Here is a 20299-nt window from a genome sequence, read left to right on the forward strand (position 1 = left end):
CCATTCGCATCGCTAAATAATCAGGCGCAGAAAATATTAGAAGCATCCAAAAACAGCCAAATTCACAGAGCTCTGCAGTAGTGCGCCATTTTAAGAAGGTTTCTAACAATATTTTGAAAACTTGAGTATTCAGTTACCATCCAACATATGAGAATTTAATCTGTTCCACAATCCACAAGTATTCTTATTTTTTACTTTTTTGCCTTAAATTTTTTTTTTCAATTTTCTGCACGTTTTTGTGTAAGTAAACACACATAATCATACAACTGTTATTACAAAATTTAAGTCGAATGATGTTGGTAAGCGTGATGTGTATGAATAGCAAACTTCCCACCGCAATCTAACCCTTCGAATAACCGGCAAAGCTATGCCTGCCATGTGATGGTTTTCACTCCTATATTAATTCCATTCTTCTTTTCGCTACAATGTGCCGACCATCCATTTCGATTTGTCTGTTTCCAGTTCTAAACACAATAATTTCATTTTAATGGCACAAAGGCCGTGTTTTGTTCTAAGCGATGACAGGGAGCAAAGAAAAAAGTGGAAGTGGAGAAAGAAAAAAGTGAAATAGTACGAACGAAATATCGAGCTTCTATTTCGTGATGCACCCAAAAAAATGGGTGTGGTGTTGCTAACCAACAAATGTTGCTTAAAATGTCTGTGCCATTTAGAGTTTTTTTCCTTAACGATTGAGTGGTTTGAAAGATTTTGCATTGTTTGTTGGCAAAGAGTTGCCACTGGTGGATGTAACTAAATTGGCCATTCGTAAAATGCGACTGTCTTAAACAATTGCACGCTAGTGTTCTAATGAAACAGAATTGGGAGCTAGAAAGGGCAGTTCTTGTTGACTTAGTGCGTTAAGGATACGAAGCAAGGGCTCTGATTCCTCTTGCATGTCAATTGTGGACCCTAGTTTGCTAGTACACGCTTAGAGCCAGTGAACTAATAATGAAAGAAACCTTAATATATTACTAATCGGATTAGCAATCAGTTTGTTATAAACAACTTGGGAGCATGCCTCTTCGGCACAGAGATGTACTACACATCTCTGCGAAAGCTATATGGAAAATGTTGCCAATTCGTTCATATTCCATTCCAAAAAAATAAGTTTTTATTTTCACGCTACATCAACGATTAAATTTTTGGTTGTTGCGAGTAAATTTTTGGTTGTTGCGCACAAAAGTTATCGCGGTTTTACTTCTGCTTTTAAGAAAAAATTAGTATAAAAACGCTAATTATTTTAATGAGCACAATTGTCAATAAAAAGCTGTCACAAAGGGACGTAAGATAGTAGATTGCGTAAAATTTGTAAAATGTTACTCAGTGTTCGCAGAATTTACACAAAATTGACAAATTTTAAATGTAATCCGACTTTTTTTCAAAATACAGGCCAATTTAACCCTCAAAAGTTATAAAAAAATTAGTTTCAAATCTAAACTTCACGGCGAGTCAAAATTATAATGATCGAAATAATCGGATTGGGTAACAAAAAATAAATTTTGGTTTGAAAAAATAGTTTTCACATGCATTCTAGAGTTGAAAGTATTGGAAAAAAATCTATAGGAGTACTTCTTTTATTTTTCTTGAAACTCCCTTTATTTATAAGCATTAGTAAAATATGTGTAAATCGCGTAATTATCAAAATCATTTTGTCCGCATGTGATTTTCATGTACCGCAAGATCCTATCTTTTATGTTGTATATATTTTTCGAAATATAATTTGGACGCTAAGAAGTAGCACCGGCTCCATCTTAGCATTCAAAAATCTATAAAACATCGCTTATTTGCGCAAAGTGCATATAATTTTTGCCCACACCCGGTTTCAGTGTCTATATATTTCCAGGCGACAAATCAAGAACCGTGGATATGGCATCACACACTATTTTTTTGGATAAAATGAATGCAGCTCCCTTCTCAGTGATATTTTAAAATCTCTGTTTCCGCCAAAATGAAGATGCTGTACCAGTTTTTACAATGCAGTGGAAACGACCCCTCTGTTTGCCGAACGAATTTAGAAGAAAATTAGAAAAAACTTAAAACCTTGCTTCAAAATATTAGCATCATTTAATGGTAGACGCAGATCATGATCCTTATTTAGTTGGCTTCTATTTTACTTTTACTTTGACAGGAAAATCGTGAAACATAAAATAAAAAAACATAAATGCTGGATCGAAATCTAAACTTTATCATATAACATATGGATTAACCCACGATTTCAGTGGATAATCTTGATATTTAAGTCTTCCTCGATAAAGCTATAATATTTGTATTCTTCGTCAACTCTTTCACACAAGCAACTCCAACAACCGATTACATATAAAAAGATCGCTTGGTTAAACCGCTTTTCTGGTGCTGTTTTTGGTTTTCTGTCTGACAGAAAAAACAAATTTTGGTTTCAAAATAAAATTCGATTTACCCAAATAAACACCCAAAAAGATATGTATGGGGTGTTTAGCCATGTTTTGGGTAAATACCGGGTAGAATCCCATCTATATTCATATCTATAACAGGAATGAATTTACCTACGAATTAATCTTTACTTCTCTTGGTTGCTCGATAATTTGCTGGCCTAGGAAACACTACGTGTTGCCATTTTGACATTTTTTTGGAAAGTTTGGCAGTTTTTAGCATATATGTACTCTGAACAGATGGACACACGATCAAGTGTTGTGTTGTTTACAGTGACATTTTCGTCCTATCATTTTTTACAACTTTCGACGTGGATAATCACGGCAAGAGTGCATCGATCAAATTAAATCATTATAAAGGGTGTCCCAAGTAGAATGCAATTTTAAAATTTGGCGCCATCCGAAGTGTCATTGTTTGACATTTGAACAATTGTTATTGTTTGGTAGTAGAAGGTACGAGGTTAGAAAATTGAGCGCTAAACGAATTAACAACGCATTCTATTCTCATTGGTATTGGAGACACAATATGAAAATGCTGATTTTGCCGATAAAATCATCTTCAGTGACGAGGCTCATTTCCATCTTGAATTGTCGCATTTAGGGTGATGAAAATCCTCGAGTGATTCACGAGAAGCAAATGTTTCCTCAACGTGCCACTCTGTGGCATGATTTTTGAACTGGAGGAATCATTGGACCTTTTTTATGAAAATGAGGCAGGTCAGGCGCAAACAGTAAATTGTGTTCGGTATCGCGAAATGATTAATAAACTGATAACCAGTTTTTTCTTGCTAGAATTGAATTCTATTGCTGCATAAGTCATTTCCCGGCCGTGTTATTTCACGTTTTGGAGACCAGAATTGGCCGCCTAAATCGAGCGATTTAAAGTCGATAGTTTACGCGAAAAAGCTGACAACGACTCAAGCATTAAAAGAGTAAATTGGACTTTCATTAATGAAATACCGCAGCATTTATGCAAAGCGGTCATTGAAATTTTCATTAAAAGATCGCGTTTCTGCACGATATCTTGTTTCATACATTACCTCATTCTGTGTACTTTACGATATAATTAATTTTCACTTTTTTAATATCTGTGTTTTTTAAGTTAGAAAATTGCCTTCTAGTTGGGACACCTTTTTTATGTCGATAAGGGGCCATCCTACTGGTTTTATGAATTCAAACGTGGCCGTCACTCCCCAAAAAGGGAAGGACTAACATTTGATATTGCATGAAAACCTAGCCGCAAAAATTTATTTTTCTCGTTAGATCCAGCAACATTTTAAGATCGATCAAAAAGGTCTTGTTGATTGGTGCAAAAAATTGTGAATGAAAGTGATGTCGGTGCTTGAAACGATGTTTATAAGATCGTCATAGACGAATCGTGGCTCTATGCTTAGGACTCCAAAAAAAAAACAGGAATTTCGGTTAATCGATTATGTGCCATAAAGTTTCTGAAAGTCGTAGTCGACTATTGACTGTGCGAAAACCGGATAATCGATTATTTTTAATCGACTTTCGAAAGACGGAGTCAACTATTATTCGTAGTCGACTATTAGTCGTAGTCTATTAGTATTCGTAGTCGATCATTAATCGTAGTCGACTATTAGATGTAGTCCACTATTGGGTGTGCTAAAACAGCGTACTTGACGGTACTTTTTTATACATACGGTAAAAACCAAATTTCCTTTACAATTCCGTTTGAAAAAAATTAAAAAAACTTTTTTTGCGAGCACATCAACGTATAAACGTATAAACCTCTAAAAAATAAATTTAACATACGCACAGAATCTAGACAACGCGTACAAAATTATGAAACCAAAATTGTAAACATTGGCTTTATAAATTGCATATTATAGCAACAACATAAGGAAAAAACTTATTGTTAAAATATTATTCCAAATATATTTTTTGGTTCGATTAGAAAAATTAGAAAAAAAATATTTGGGACTTCTCCTACTATTTCGCTAAAATACTTCATCAAGAATATGGTTTAATACCGCGCGAGTTTAACTGCTTACTGTGTAAACTATTTGTTAATATATGATGCCTCTTGCATCAATATTAACCTCAAACCCGACAGCCGCAGCTCGTCTGGGTAAAAATTAAGAAGACCGAACGTCTGATCACTTTGAGTGGTTGTAAGTCACTATCAAATTTATTTAAATATTTCCTTAAATGTAACTTAGTATTATTTCTATACAATTCTTATCAACTATTTCTAAAAATACTACAAACATGTGATCATTGAAGCAGGTCATAAAATCTTAAGTGCAACAACTTCGACTTAGTGCACACCCAAACAATTATCATTGCAGCTACCACTGCATGTGGGATCTTCTAATCTTCAATGACCCAATCAATACAAAATATAAAATTCTGTTCAAAATATTTTGAACATGCTGCCCACTCGCAAAAGGGATGGCAACAACAAAATTCTGTTCAAAATATTTTGAACATGCTGGCCGCTCGCAAAGGATGCCAAATACAATTTTTATTTAAACATAAAACAGATGCCACTTAAAACACTCTACTACATTCTTAGACACATCTATAGCAATGCGAGTGATATTACAATAAACTAATATCAATAATAGATAACTGCATATTATAAAATACAAATAAAAAATATTCTTAAATAGAAAGTACGCAAATCTGTTCAAAGTAATTTGAACATGCTGCCCACTCACAAAGAGATGACAGCTACAATCTCTGTTCAAAGTATTTTGAACATGCTGGGCACTCGCAAAGGTATGGCAAATACAACTTTTATTTAAACTAAAACAGATCGATCCTATGCGAAGCATTTTAAGACACTCTAACATTCTTATACAAACTAAAGCAATGTGAGCGATACTTATATTAATAATAGGGATCAATTATAAACTACAATGGCATATACAAATAAAAATATTCTAAAATATAAAAAGTGAATAAATGAAACATTTGAGCAGCAACTTTTTATGTGATGGCACCCAGCAGCCTTTGCATCCATTTAACGACAGGACCTCTCTTCCAACGATGTTTGATTTTCTTTTCAGCTGTATGTTGCTGCCCAGGTTCTTTAAATAATATAACTTGTTCAGCCACTGTAGTCTTCAAATCTCTTGTGGCGTAAGTATCACCGGCAATCACGCTGACACCACATATTTTAATTCGAGCAGAAGGTTTTCTTCTTCATCATACCATACGTTCTCATCATCGTATGAGGGAACTCCAAGTGTTTTCTAAAATTAGAAAATTTATAAAATGCAAAAGTATTAACTTTACCCTTAGGGCCTCGTTTCATTGGAGCTCGTCCTGGATATCTTTTGGCCCTCATAACTGCCAAAGGTATCTCATCTTCTATTTTCGATTCCTTTTCATCCTTGCATGTATCTCCTTTTTTCTTTTGTGGACTGCATTTTTTGGTTACATGAGTTTGTTCATGTTTTCCTTGTTCAACGAAGTTATCGACTTCCAACAGTTTCTGATCCAGTACAGTTAGTTGCTCTGCCTTTCTTTCTTCTTCCAAAGTCCTTTCGATTACCTCATTAAGTATTGATTTTGCCTCATGTCTCATAGGTATAAATCCTTCAGATTTCTGCAGACATTCTGCATTATTTGGTAGTTGCCCGGCCAAAGGTTCATCTTCTAAACGCTGCCATTCTACAGCTTCTTTTTCTACTTCCCCATTCCTGGGGTTAACATAATTTTCTTCTTTATCAGACTGCGGCGTAGCATCCTTTTTGAGCTGCCCAGTTAAACGTTCGTCTTTCAAATGTCGTGGTGTTATTTCAGTTTCATCTAACTGTATCTCTTCCAAGACATCTTCCTGTTTTATATTCACAAACAAATTCCCTCCACAGTGAGGGCTTGCCGGGACCACCAAACATTTAGCGGAACTCGTTATAATATTATCCAGTTTCCTTCAATATTGGATGATATATTTTATCTACCCTCATCATTAGTTTTCTCGCATCTTCGAGATCTACTTCGTCTTCTATTCCTTTAAGCGCCTTCAGCGCCAATGCATAACAGTACTTCATGCTATCCATTCTAATTCTAATGATGACATACTATGGAATATGCAGATTGGACGATATAAAAGTACAGCGGTTACCACCATATCTGCCTTTTTGCCAAAATTATTAAAATGGATTCCTTTAATTTGGAATTCCACAAAATCATCACCAATTTTAATCATCTTGTTTTTATTTTTATATTTCCAACAAATTAAATTTAAACTATGTCGTTGTTCAAGCCACGACAAACGCTTTACCGATCCACTTTATCGGTTTATAAAAAAAAAACTACCCACTTTTATTCGGGCAGAAAATATTTAACAATTCTTCAAAATTGCTAAAGTATTTTTTTAAATCAAGCACTTCCATTCGCCAGTTCCATTGAGTCTCTTACCGCGGGTGGGGGAAAACTCAATATTGCGAAGGACCAAATGTAAACTATTTGTTAATATATGATGCCTCTTGCATCAATATTAACCTCAAACCCGACAGCCGCAGCTCGTCTGGGTAAAAATTAAGAAGACCGAACGTCTGATCACTTTGAGTGTTTGTAAGTCACTATCAAATTTATTTAAATATTTCCTTAACTGTAACTTGGTATTATTTCTATACAATTCTTATCAACTATTTCTAAAAATACTACAAATATGTGATCATTGAAGCAGGTCATAAAATCTTAAGTGCAACAACTTCGACTTAGTGCACACCCAAACAATTATCATTGCAGCTACCACTGCATGTGGGATCTTCTAATCTTCAATGACCCAATCAATACAAAATATAAAATTCTGTTCAAAATATTTTGAACATGCTGCCCACTCGCAAAAGGGATGGCAACAACAAAATTCTGTTCAAAATATTTTGAACATGCTGGCCGCTCGCAAAGGGATGCCAAATACAATTTTTATTTAAACATAAAACAGATGGATCCTCTACGAGCCACTTAAAACACTCATACATTCTTAGACACATCTATAGCAATGCGAGTGATATTACAATAAACTAATATCAATAAATAGATAACTGCATATTATAAAATACAAATAAAAAATATTCTTAAATAGAAAGTACGCAAATCTGTTCAAAGTAATTTCATGAACGAAGACACAATTTGGTTTTCATAGCGGTTGACGTTTGTGTTCGTGTGACAAACAAATGAAAGCTTTTATTTTCGTAATTTTTTGGTTTTCGTAACAAAATCAGACGAACGAATACGTCAAAAATAAACGAATGGAAAAGACCCATCGTTTTGAAGGAAAATTAAATAATTTGAGTAATTAATGGCACAAAACACGAAAACAATTTTATTTATTTCCATAGAAGCACACGCGTATATGTACATCCGTTTCATCATATTATCACAATTATTTTTGGACAAATTTGATTACATTTTTTTCTTATTTTTTGTTTGACATCTGTATCGGGGTTGCCATCAAGTAACACATTTTACGTGCAGATGTCTATGCAAAATTCACAAAATAAGTATCATGGAAACCCTGAAATATAAAAGCTTTTATAAAATAGACGAAAGCTTTCAGATAAAAACGAAAGGTTCGTAAAATTTTACAAGAACCAAATTTTGAACGTATACGTTTTAGTACGAACGGTTCGTGTGACATGCAAGCATTTTTACAAAAACACGCTGTAATACTCGACTAACAGTCATTCAATAAATGCCTGTTATTCGCGAATTAGTTAAAGTCGGTTTGATTCACATCCGATTTTGGATACAGCGAATCAATCTTTTTGCAATATCTATGCATATATCGGTGATTCACTCAGCGGCCATTGTGTGCCGTCAGTTGCATCTCACAATGCAAAAAGCCTTAAAATGAGTAAAAGTCGCGTTATGTGCAAAGATTTGGCTGTGGATCAAATAGATTCTTCAAGAACCGCGGATGTGTCTCCACATTCTATTTTGCGTGAAAGACCCATATTACTCGCGTATCTTTGTAATTGATGACACCCGTTTTCGCAAATATTATAATCTGACACATTTTCTCTTAAATATTTCACACTGCAATTTTGTTGGCATTTCTTAACTTTTTTATGTTTTAACACTTTAATTGTATTCTAAAATAGTAAAATTTGTATATTGTTTAAAAATATTTATAAAACAATGCGTATATTTTTTATTGTACTTGTGCCAATTATGGCTGCGATTAAGAATAATCGACGCTAGAGTACTGTTTTGTTCATCATTGTTCTAAATTGATACTAACGCAGCTTCCACGAAATATGTTAACAGTTCGCGAATTCTGAATGGGTGAAACTCGAATTCATCGATTTGAAAACACTTTTGGTTTTTACCATATATACATCACGGATTGCATCAAAGAAAATGATCGATTATATTGAACTATAATCAGTTTTCGGCGGTTAACGAATAATCGATAGTCGATTTTTAGAACACTATACGACTCGAGGAACGTAGGACGGTTAATTCTGAGTGATACACTACAATTTGTTTGCCTGAAGTCTCCTGAGAAATTCGAAAAACGAACTAGAGCAGACGAATCATTATGCATAATGACAATGCAGGCTCTCACACGCTCTCACACATCGATTCAAACCAACGCCTGTTTGACCCGATCGGAATCCGCTGACTTCATTTGATTCCAGCACATCAAGAAAAAAGGCGTGGTCAACGATTTTTGTCGCCAGAAGTTGTTGGAAAAGCGTTCAAAAGCCATGTTTTGGAGGTGTCTCAGTCGGAGTGGAAAAAGTGATTCAACAACCACATGAAAAGGTGCATAAATCATACTTAAGAAAGCAATAAAACTATTTTTGATGGTAATTATTACCCCCATATAACGGTACCTCCCTATTTTCGGTATTTTGAGGATTTTGGCTTCATTGTTGGACCGAACTGCATGCAGTTTAACATTTGATGTTCTCAGTGGACACAAAACATCTCCATCAAAAATTGACAACATAGATCCATGTTGCGGTACCTCCCGTACATATTTTGGTATAGCCTTGACATAACATTACCTCCGATTTTCGGCATTTTGAGGATTTTAACAACATTTTTGACGGAAGTACCTATTTTTTGACGCTTCTTAGTGGTAACAAAACTGCTCCTCTAAAAATGTTCATGTTTTCGTATAGCCACCCATAACGGCTAGAGCTGGCAAAAAATCGATGGCACTGTCGATAATATCGATACTTTAATTTGAATCTCACTATCGATTGATAGTTTTTTAATCGATATTATCGGCCAAAACTGAGTTGGCAAAATTTCTTATGTATTTTTGGGTATTTATTATTCCGCCATGGTATACGAGGGCGGTTCGGAAACTTCTTAGCCTATCAATGAAAGAGAATAGTTAGTTTTTCAAAAATATTTGTATTTTTCAATATAATCTACTGAAACTTCAATACACTTAGTCATACGCTTTTCTAGCAATTCTATCCCTTGATTAAAATAGTTTTCCTCAAGGTCTTCATAATAGTGGTTTACAACTGTAATTGCATCTTCATTTGAGGTAAAACGCTTGCCAGCAAGGAATTTTTTTAGATTTGGGAACAAGTAAAAGTCACTGGGAGCTAAATCAGGAGAATAAGGTGGGTGGTCAAGCAACTCGTACTTTAATTCGTTGATTTTGCCATTGTTAAAACACTCTTGTGCGCTGGTGCGTTGTCTTGATGGAAAATTATTTTTTTGTGTTGTAAGCCAGGACGTTTTTCACGAATTTGTACATTTAATTGATCCAAAAGGTTGCAATAGTACTCTTAATTTATTGTTTTACCCTTTTGCAGATAGTCAATCAATAAAATACCTTTGAAGTCCCAAAAAACCGTTGCCATAACCTTACCAGCCGATTGAATTGTTTTTGCCTTCTTTGGGGCACTTCCTCCAGCTTCAGTCCATTGTTTGGATTGTTCTTTTGTCTCTGGAGTATAGTGGTGGATCCATGTCTCATCAACAGTTATGAAACGACGCTTAAAATCCATTTTATATCGCTTAAAACGATCCAAACAAGCTTGAGAAATGTTCATTCTTATGCGTTTTTGATCGACTGTTAACAAATGCGGCACCCATCTTGCAGAAAGCTTTTTCATCTGTAGTTCTTCATGCAAAATTAAATGGACTCGATCATTTGAGATGCCCATGATATTAGCAATTTCACGCACTTTTATTCGTCGATCATTTAATATCATATCATGCACTTTGGCTACAATTTCTGTTGTTGTTGCTGTTTTTGGACGTCCACTACGTGGTTCATCTTCAATGCTTGTACGACCACGTTTAAATTCAGCAACCCAATTTTTTACTGTTGCATATGAAGGAGCACTTTCACCTAACACATTCACCATATCATTATGAATTTCTTGTCCCGATAAACCTTTTTATGTAAATATTTAATGACAGCACGCATTTCTAATTTTTCCATTGTAAAAAAAATTGCGGATGCGTCTTTTTTGAACAATTGTTTCTATATGAAGGAGTTGCCAGATCGAAACAAAATTTAACATGTGTTCATAACAGAGATGAAAGTTTCCAAAACACTTAACTTTTTTCTGTTTATACCGCGCTTTTTGTGCTAGGCTAAGAATTCATGGATACTCCCAAACCAAAATGTTAGTATTCAATTTTTTTCTAATAGTACCTTTACATATAACCGGATTTAATAAGCCCACTGGGTTTCAAATTTCTATTGGGTATACATCAAATAAATCTCATAAAGAAGGTTAACCCGCTAAAAACCTATAATTTAAACATGCTATAAGACAACATCAGAATGCATATCCACGGTAGAACAAATATAAGATAAAGTAAATACTATAACAAATACAACTCAACCACGACCACACAGAAATTGACAGAAAAAAATAAATAAATAGTCTTTATTTTCATTGATTAACGAAGACCTTATAGTCCGATAAGACGAAGTCTTAAAATATAATAAATGAAATTTGTTTTTGCTTGTAATGTTAGTGTCAAAAATATATGTAAACAAAATAAGGAAATGTCTGTAAAATATTTGAATTAAAAAAATAATAATTAGAAGCATTGTGGCGTTTTTTTTTTATTGGGATAGCGTTTGCAATTTCGTTTTTTCAAAATAGTCTGGCTTAATACCATTGCTATTGTTTTAATATTTTAAACAACTATTTTATTAGTGGAAAAGATTTGGCATTGTTCGCCAAGGGGTAAGGCAGGGAATACTATAGTTTCGATCCACGCCACTGGATCTCATCAGTTCCCTTGTTTCTTGTTTGTGGATATTCTCAACCGAAGTTATTTTTCAATAACTTCATCAACAAGAAACTTTTTTTACCCAAACATCAATCGTCAGCTCGAAGCTTTTTTTCAAAATAGTAGAGCATACGAAGAATCGTTAATTTTTACTACGATAAAATTTTTTTTCTTTATAATTAAAAAAAAAAAATAGTAAAAATTTATAGATTCTTGAAGTTCTGGAACAGACATATCTTTAGAAAGACTATATGTGTCTAAACAGCTCGAATACCCTCTAGCATGCGGAACCATTATATGGGAACTATAACCAAAATCGGACCTATAAAGTCAATTTTTTGCGGTTTTAATGGTGTTTCTTCACCAGGAACCAATACTGGAAATTTAAGATCTACAAATATTTTTGTCACCTCTTTCCACTGTGTGTTGAAATGAAAGGGCGATAGTATCGATAGTTTGAAATGAAAATATCGAAACTATCAAATGTTGCGGATATCGATAGTTTGCCAGCTTTAATTTAAGAATTTAAAATACTTTGTGACCGAACTACATGTTATTTGACATTTGAGGTTCCCAGTGTTCACAAATCTTCTCCGCCAAAAATTGTCAACATAGGTCAATGTTTTGGTATAACGGTACCTCCCGATTTTCATTATTTTTTGAATTTCTATCTGCAATTCTCAAGCAAACTTGCCGCAGTTTGCCATTTGTGGTTTCTAATGGCCACAACACCTCTCCACTAGGGATATAACTTTTTGCACTTTTTTGCAAATATCAAAAATACCACCACATAGCCGTGTAGAGCATGAAAAACTATTATGAAATACCTCTACCGCGAAAAAAGTTTCCGCACCAAATGCATTGAAGTTCTGTAATGCATTTTTTAATTTTATCTGTCATAACAACATATTTGCTTTTCATTAAAATTTTTATTTTTTTGTAATCTAATTTAAAATCATTATCAAAGCGTTCTGGACCAATTTGTTCTCAAATCGCGCCATTTCGGACCATATTAGGATTTTTTGACACTATTGCAATTTTTGGTTTTTCTTTATAAACTCGTGAATTTTATGTATATATTTTTTTAACCTATCGGACAAGAGAATATGGAGTCATTTGCAATTAATTTGCGAAAGTTACAGGCTGTTTTTGTTGACTTTGCCTGTGAGAATTGTATTTTTTCTATAAATATTTATTCAAACAAAGCAAATTTAAAATTTTAAGTAGAAAAAATATCAAAAGGGTTTTAGTAATCACGGCCGGTGCGGGAACTTTTTTCACAGAATCGGTCTTAGAAACGCGTTTTCATTATTAGGACAAAATTCCCCACATGGTACTGGTGTTGTACTTTTGTAGAAAACAAATACGATTCTCACAAGCAAAGTCAACAAAAACAGCGTGTAACTTTCGCGAATTCGTTTCAAATGACCCCATATTCCCTGGTCCGATAGGTTAAAAAAATATAAACATAAAATTCACGAGTTTATAAAGAAAAACCAAAAATTGCAATAGTGTCAAAAAATGCTAATGTGGTCCGAAATGGCGCGATTTGAGAAGAAATTGGTCCAGAACGCTTTGATAATGATTTTAAATTAGATTACAAAAAAATAAAAATTTTAATGAAAAGCAAATATGTTGTTATGACAGATAAAATTAAAAAATGCATTACAGAACTTCAATGCATTTGGTGCGGAAACTTTTTTCGCGGTAGAGAAAAATTGACACCGTATTTCATAATAGTTTTTCATGCTCTACACGGCTATGTGGTGGTATTTTTTTGGTTATAGCCCTACTCTCCACTGAATTACTATGATTCGGTATTTTGATAATTTTAACTACTTTGTGACCGAGCTACTTGTTATTTGGAATTTGTGATTCAAAGTGGACACAAAACATCACCAAAGATTGTCAATTGTCAGGAGTTTAGTTACATGTGTTGACCTAAATATCTGTAATTTGACATTTGAGCTTCCCAGTGGTCTCAAAATTTCTCCACCAAATTTGATATAGCCCCCATATAAATGTGGCGCCCGAATGAAGAAATGTTTTGAAACATTTTCTGACCTTATTTAGGCATTTGGGTCTCCGTTGTGAAATATCTCCACTTAAAATAAAACTTACTAATATGTATTTTATGGTGGAGGGTATAGAAAGTTCGGCCCGGTAGAACTAAACGTTATTTTACTTGTTTGATCTGACTTCGTATATGAATTATCGATTCTGCTTGCCCTTTCCGAATTATAGTTTTTAAACTCCCATTAGAAATGGTTTAGTATAGCACATTATAAAGCCACCTCCCATATTTGCCTGCTGAATTGGCTGTAACGTTTTTGATCCTTATTAAATAGAAGATTTGTTTATTTATTCCGATACGTATATACAGTATCGGCCAAAACTAAAGCACCCCCTCAGTAAATTTTTTTGAAATGATAATTTTTTTATGAAAACTAAATTATAAATTTATATTTTATTTTTCTTTTTATTTATTTATATCTTTATAATTGGAAAATACAAAAATAAGGAATTCAGAATTTAATAAACAAAAGTTAAAATGCAAAAAATATTTTAGGTCGCAAATATAAGCGGACAAAACTAAAGCACCCCCCAATTTGAGGTACAACAAAAACTATTGAAATCAATATTTCGTTGCGTATCCTCTATTCTGAATGACACAATCACATCTTTTTGGTATAGAAGATACTAAATTATTAATTACTGCAGGCGAAATAATTGATTTTCGGAAAATTTAGCTTAAATCCTCAAAATACTGAAAATCGGAAGGTACCGTTATATGGAGGCTATACCCAATCATGGACCCAGGTCCACGATTTTTTGTGGATATGTTTTGTGACCACTAAGAACTCTAAGTACCAAATTTCAGCTAATTTAGTAGGAAAATGTGGCTTAAATATCCGAAATACCGAAAATCGGAAGGTACCGCTATAAGGGGGCTGTACCAAAACATTAGCCGATATTGTTCATATTCATCCAAAAATGATGCTACAGCATCCACTAGTTAAATACAATACGCTAACGTTTAAAAATTAGCAAAAGAACGAATTGCAGAAGAATGATAGACGCCGGCTTATTCAGTCGACAACCAGCAAAAAAAAACTTTCATATCGACTAAAAATGAAGGAGCCAGACAAGCATTCGCCAAGACCCATTTGAACTGTTTTCCGATGAATCTATGTTTAATTTAAAGTATTCAGATGGTAAAAGGATTGGACCAAATGGGCAACCGTTAAATCCTAAATATTGCAAAGACGCTGTAAAACATGGAGGCGGTAGGTTTTTTGCTGGTCGTCGACTGAATAAGCCGGCGTCTATCGTTCTTCTGCAATTCGTTCTTTTGCTAATTTTTAAACGTTAGCGTATTGTATTTGACTAGTGGATGCTGTAGCATCAATTTTGGATGAATATGAACAATATCGGCTAATGTTTTGGTACAGCCCCCTTATAGCGGTACCTTCCGATTTTCGGTATTTCGGATATTTAAGCCACATTTTCCTACTAAATTAGCTGAAATTTGGTACTTAGAGTTCTTAGTGGTCACAAAACATATCCACAAAAAATCGTGGACCTGGGTCCATGATTGGGTATAGCCTCCATATAACGGTACCTTCCGATTTTCAGTATTTTGAGGATTTAAGCTAAATTTTCCGAAAATCAATTATTTCGCCTGCAGTAATTAATAATTTAGTATCTTCTATACCAAAAAGATGTGATTGTGTCATTCAGAATAGAGGATACGCAACGAAATATTGATTTCAATAGTTTTTGTTGTACCTCAAATTGGGGGGTGCTTTAGTTTTGTCCGCTTATATTTGCGACCTAAAATGTTTTTTGAATTTTAACTTTTGTTTATTAAATTCTGATCTCCTTATTTTTGTATTTTTCAATTATAAAGATATAAATAAATAAAAAGGAAAATAAAAAATAAATTTATAATTTAGTTTTCATAAAAAAATTATCATTTCAAAAAAATTTACTGAGGGGGTGCTTTAGTTTTGGCCGATACTGTAGGTCCGTTTTGGTACAATCCGGTATTGACGTTGATTATATACATGTTGTCGCTTCCATTTTCTAACACAATTGGCAGTGGGCAGGAAATCCCCTCAACAAAAACAATTCACGTAAATAGAAATTTTTGCACACATTTTCCAACTCGCAAGGTTGAAATTTGGACTTATGTGTTCCCAGCCTTTTATCAGTTACAATTAAACGCTTTTGATTATAGCACAATTTTGTTTAAGCAATACACTTCTGTAGAGGTATTTAAGATTTTTGTTATTTCTAGTTTTCATACAATCCATAATTTATAAGTTAAAACAAATTCTTTATAGAACCCTACATTGGCGTGACCCACTTGAAACGATGGCTGTACTTAACACAGTTTTCACATAAAATTAACTGCTTGATATTCAGCATTTAAATTTACGCCACGAGATTTAACAATATGTATTTTGGTTATTATACACATTCTCCTAACGTTAAAATATTTTTACCCACAATTTGATTTTTTTGTTGCACAATTGTCAAATAGAAGTATGTACATAAATTTGCCCTGTCTAATACAATACATTGACAGAACATCCTTCCGATTGCATTTAATGGCGAGCGCGGCTGGTGGTTACAAAAATTTTTAATTTATTTTTAGTGCGTTCTAAATTCGCAAAAATCATTCAACCGATTACAATAAACCATGACTAAACAATGGAAAACCAACAAATTGAAATAATCTCGAATGCCTTCATCCTGCCTGACCTCTTTCAATGCAGCTATAATTCTGCAAAAGTCACCCAGTATTCAGTATTACAGGACAAATAATTTGTGTGCTTTAGCAATGTGGCGGGTGGTGAGCCTTGAGGGGAGAATCCACAAGCGAGGAAACAATTTTAAATTAGAATGAACATAAATTTTTGTTATCTCAAGTAGAAATTTATTTATTTTATTGTTTTCGTAGCTGTTGTCATTTGTTCTACATTGTATTCGTTGTGATGGATAAAAATGTTTTTCAAATCTATTTGGGTTAATAAGAGGATTCAAATTTTCAAATGGAAGTGTTTTGGGTTTAATTGTGTTGATTAAATTTCAATGTTATTCAATATTGAATAGGCATTTAAGCGACAACATTGTCCAAAATAAATATTTTTTCAATAGGACCGCAATGGCTACATGTGGGAATCTATCTATTTATCTAAAACAGTTGAGCGTAAACATAAAAATATGCAATTGTACTTTATTTAAAACACTTTTGACAACTTTTGTGTGACAATTCAAAACTTCTTCATATATAAAAACAAGTAAGAAAAGTCTATAGTCGGACGGAGCCGACCATGGGATACCCTATACCACTATCCCTGGACAATCGTTCTCCACGGAACTTCTTTTCAATGATTGTGAAAATTTAATTATCAAATATCAGAGATGTAATGTATAATACTTATGACCAAAACCAAAAAGTTATCTAGCATGACAAAGACATTTTTGTAGCAGGAAAGGAAAATTTAGTTCACGTAAAATGTAATCAAACCCACTTATGTAGTACTACTTCTTCCGTTGTTTAAGCGCTACGTTATTGAAATTTTTACCGATTTCACACAAAAGTTTCAGTCCATTTAACCCGCTAAGTATTATCTGATCTTCACGTTGGTTTGTACGCTTCTTCTTCATCATAAACTCAAACTTTGTTTAAAATTTTGCGGGTTATTATTTTGACCTACAGAGCCGCTACAAAATTGGTTAAAATTCTGTTTTTGGTCCATTTCATCCCCTGAACATTTCACGATCATCACCAAAAACTAATCATTTCTATTCTGGCCCGAACCCAACCTCCCTTAAAAAATTCGTTGCAATCGGTCCATAATTGCGGCCTTAAGCTTGTTTACAATTTTTAATGGACGGACACACATCGCTAAATCGCTTTATCTCGTCGAGATATGAGTTTCAGCATACCAAATAAGGGGTCTAGGACGAATATTTCGTGGTGTTACATAAACTTTTGGAGAGACAATAAGTAGCATGGGATAAAAATGTGGTTCTCTACACAGAACCCATTATATATTAGGCAGTAGGCCCGTTATCTAGCAAACACTTTATTGCAATTTACATCAGATATATATGTCCTCAAGGAATTAAAATATCGACCAAAAATAAAATTTTTATAAATTTTATTAATTTAATTAATCGAGCTTTTTATGACCTAAGGAGATTACATTGAAAAATTGATATCTAGCGAAGTCCTACACACACACATCAACCACAATGCGACGATCGTTTCGTTAGCTGGTTAGGCTAACATCATCAGGCATATAGATGTTGTTGTTGTTGCTAGACAATTTTCGCCATTTGGAGCTCCTATTTATACATCCAAGATTGCAATTTTGCATTTGTGAAGTTCAAATTGAAGCTTTTTTATTTCCAAAGACGACTCATTTGTCCCCCTTCTATTCCAGAAATCAATTTTTCAATGTTGCATTTCATATTACAGTCGATGGCTTTTTTTTCCATCGTAGACTATGTCTTTCATATCGAAAGATTTTTTAAGTGGATTGTGGTTTAGAACGCTAAGACGTCAGCAACATTGTCTGTTAGTTGGCGACGACCCAGGTTCGAATCCCAGCCGGGCTCAGCTGAATGTTTTATTTTAAGTTTTTGCCTTTTTAGGGGCCGAAGGCCATTATTTGTGAGATTTAATTAATTTAATTAATCGAGCTTTTTATGACCTAAGGAGATTACATTGAAAAATTGATATCTAGCGAAGTCCTACACACACACATCAACCACTATGCGACGATCGTTTCGTTAGCTGGTTAGGCTAACATCATCAGGCATATTAGATGTTGTTGCTGTTGCTAGACAATTTTCGCCATTTGGAGCTCCTTTGGAAATAAAAAAGCTTCATTAATTTTCTCGTTTAGAGTTAAGCTTAATGATCTGAAATTATTTGCAAGTGAAAAAGGAAAGCCATGGACTCGAACCCACATAGTCACCAAATTACGTTACCTGGTTTCATTGGTGGTAAAGCAAATCTTCGGACGTATCGACTATGTAATGGCTTCTCTGTCCTAGAACTTATCGTTTTTCAAATGCAAATGTGTTTTTATACATTAACGGATATTTGGCCGTTTTGAAATGTATTTTCTTCACAACAACCGCTTTTTGCGATGCCTTTGAAGTTATGAGTTTTGGCTTTGAACGCTAACACGCCGTGACAACATTTTTTTGATATGTTTTCAAGGACGTGGGTTCAAATCCCAGCCGGGCTCAGCCTATTTTTTATTTTTTGAAATTTTGCCTGTTAGGGCGAAGATCATTTTTTTTAATGATTTTATTAATTTTCTCGTTTAGAGTTAAGCTTAATGATCTGAAATTATTTGCAAGTGAAAAAGGAAAGCCATGGACTCGAACCCACATAGTCACCAAATTACGTTACCTGGTTTCATTGGTGGTAAAGCAAATCTTCGGACGTATCGACTATGTAATGGCTTCTCTGTCCTAGAACTTATCGTTTTTCAAATGCAAATGTGTTTCTATACATTAACGGATATTTGGCCGTTTTGAAACGTATTTTCTTCACAACAACCGCTTTTTGCGATGCCTTTGAAGTTATGAGTTTTGGCTTTGAACGCTAACACGCCGTGACAACATTTTTTTGATATGTTTTCAAGGACGTGGGTTCAAATCCCAGCCGGGCTCAGCCTATTTTTTATTTTTTGAAATTTTGCCTGTTAGGCAAAATGCGACGATCGTTTCGTTAGCTGGTTAGGCTAACATCATCAGGCATATAAGATGTTGTTGTTGTTGCTAGACAATTTTCGCCATTTGGAGCTCCTTTGGAAATAAAAAAGCTTCAATTTGAACTTCACAAATGCAAAATTGCAATCTTGGATGTATAAATAGGAGCTCCAAATGGCGAAAATTGTCTAGCAACAACAACAACATCTTATATGCCTGATGATGTTAGCCTAACCAGCTAACGAAACGATCGTGTGTGTGTGTAGGACTTCGCTAGATATCAATTTTTCAATGTAATCTCCTTAGGTCATAAAAAGCTCGATTAATTAAATTAATTAAATCTCACAAATAATGGCCTTCGCCCCTATTTATACATCCAAGATTGCAATTTTGCATTTGTGAAGTTCAAATTGAAGCTTTTTTATTTCCAAAGGAGCTCCAAATGGCGAAAATTGTCTAGCAACAACAACAACATCTTATATGCCTGATGATGTTAGCCTAACCAGCTAACGAAACGATCGTCGCATAGTGGTTGATGTGTGTGTGTAGGACTTCGCTAGATATCAATTTTTCAATGTAATCTCCTTAGGTCATAAAAAGCTCGATTAATTAAATTAATTAAATCTCACAAATAATGGCCTTCGCCCCTAAAAAGGCAAAAACTTAAAATTTTTATATTTTTCATACAAAAGTAATGGTCCATTTCATCCGCTAAAGAATAGCAGATCATCATTCAAAATTGTAGGCATCTTTTTCGACCTATACTCTTACCCGATGCAAATTTCGTGACCATTGATGTATAATTGCGACTTCTAGCGAGTTTATTGTTACACTACAAACAAATAACGGAATATATTAGGCTGTAACTCTGTTTTCTGATCATGCACACCAACAAAATTGGCATCAATTGAAAGGTCAAGCGTTCCACTTTCAAGTATATCTCACTTGTC

This window comes from Musca autumnalis, unplaced genomic scaffold (assembly GCF_047663935.1).
Source record: "Musca autumnalis isolate F117 unplaced genomic scaffold, ASM4766393v1 scaffold_2, whole genome shotgun sequence".
In the NCBI taxonomy this organism is placed as follows: Eukaryota; Metazoa; Arthropoda; class Insecta; order Diptera; family Muscidae; genus Musca; species Musca autumnalis.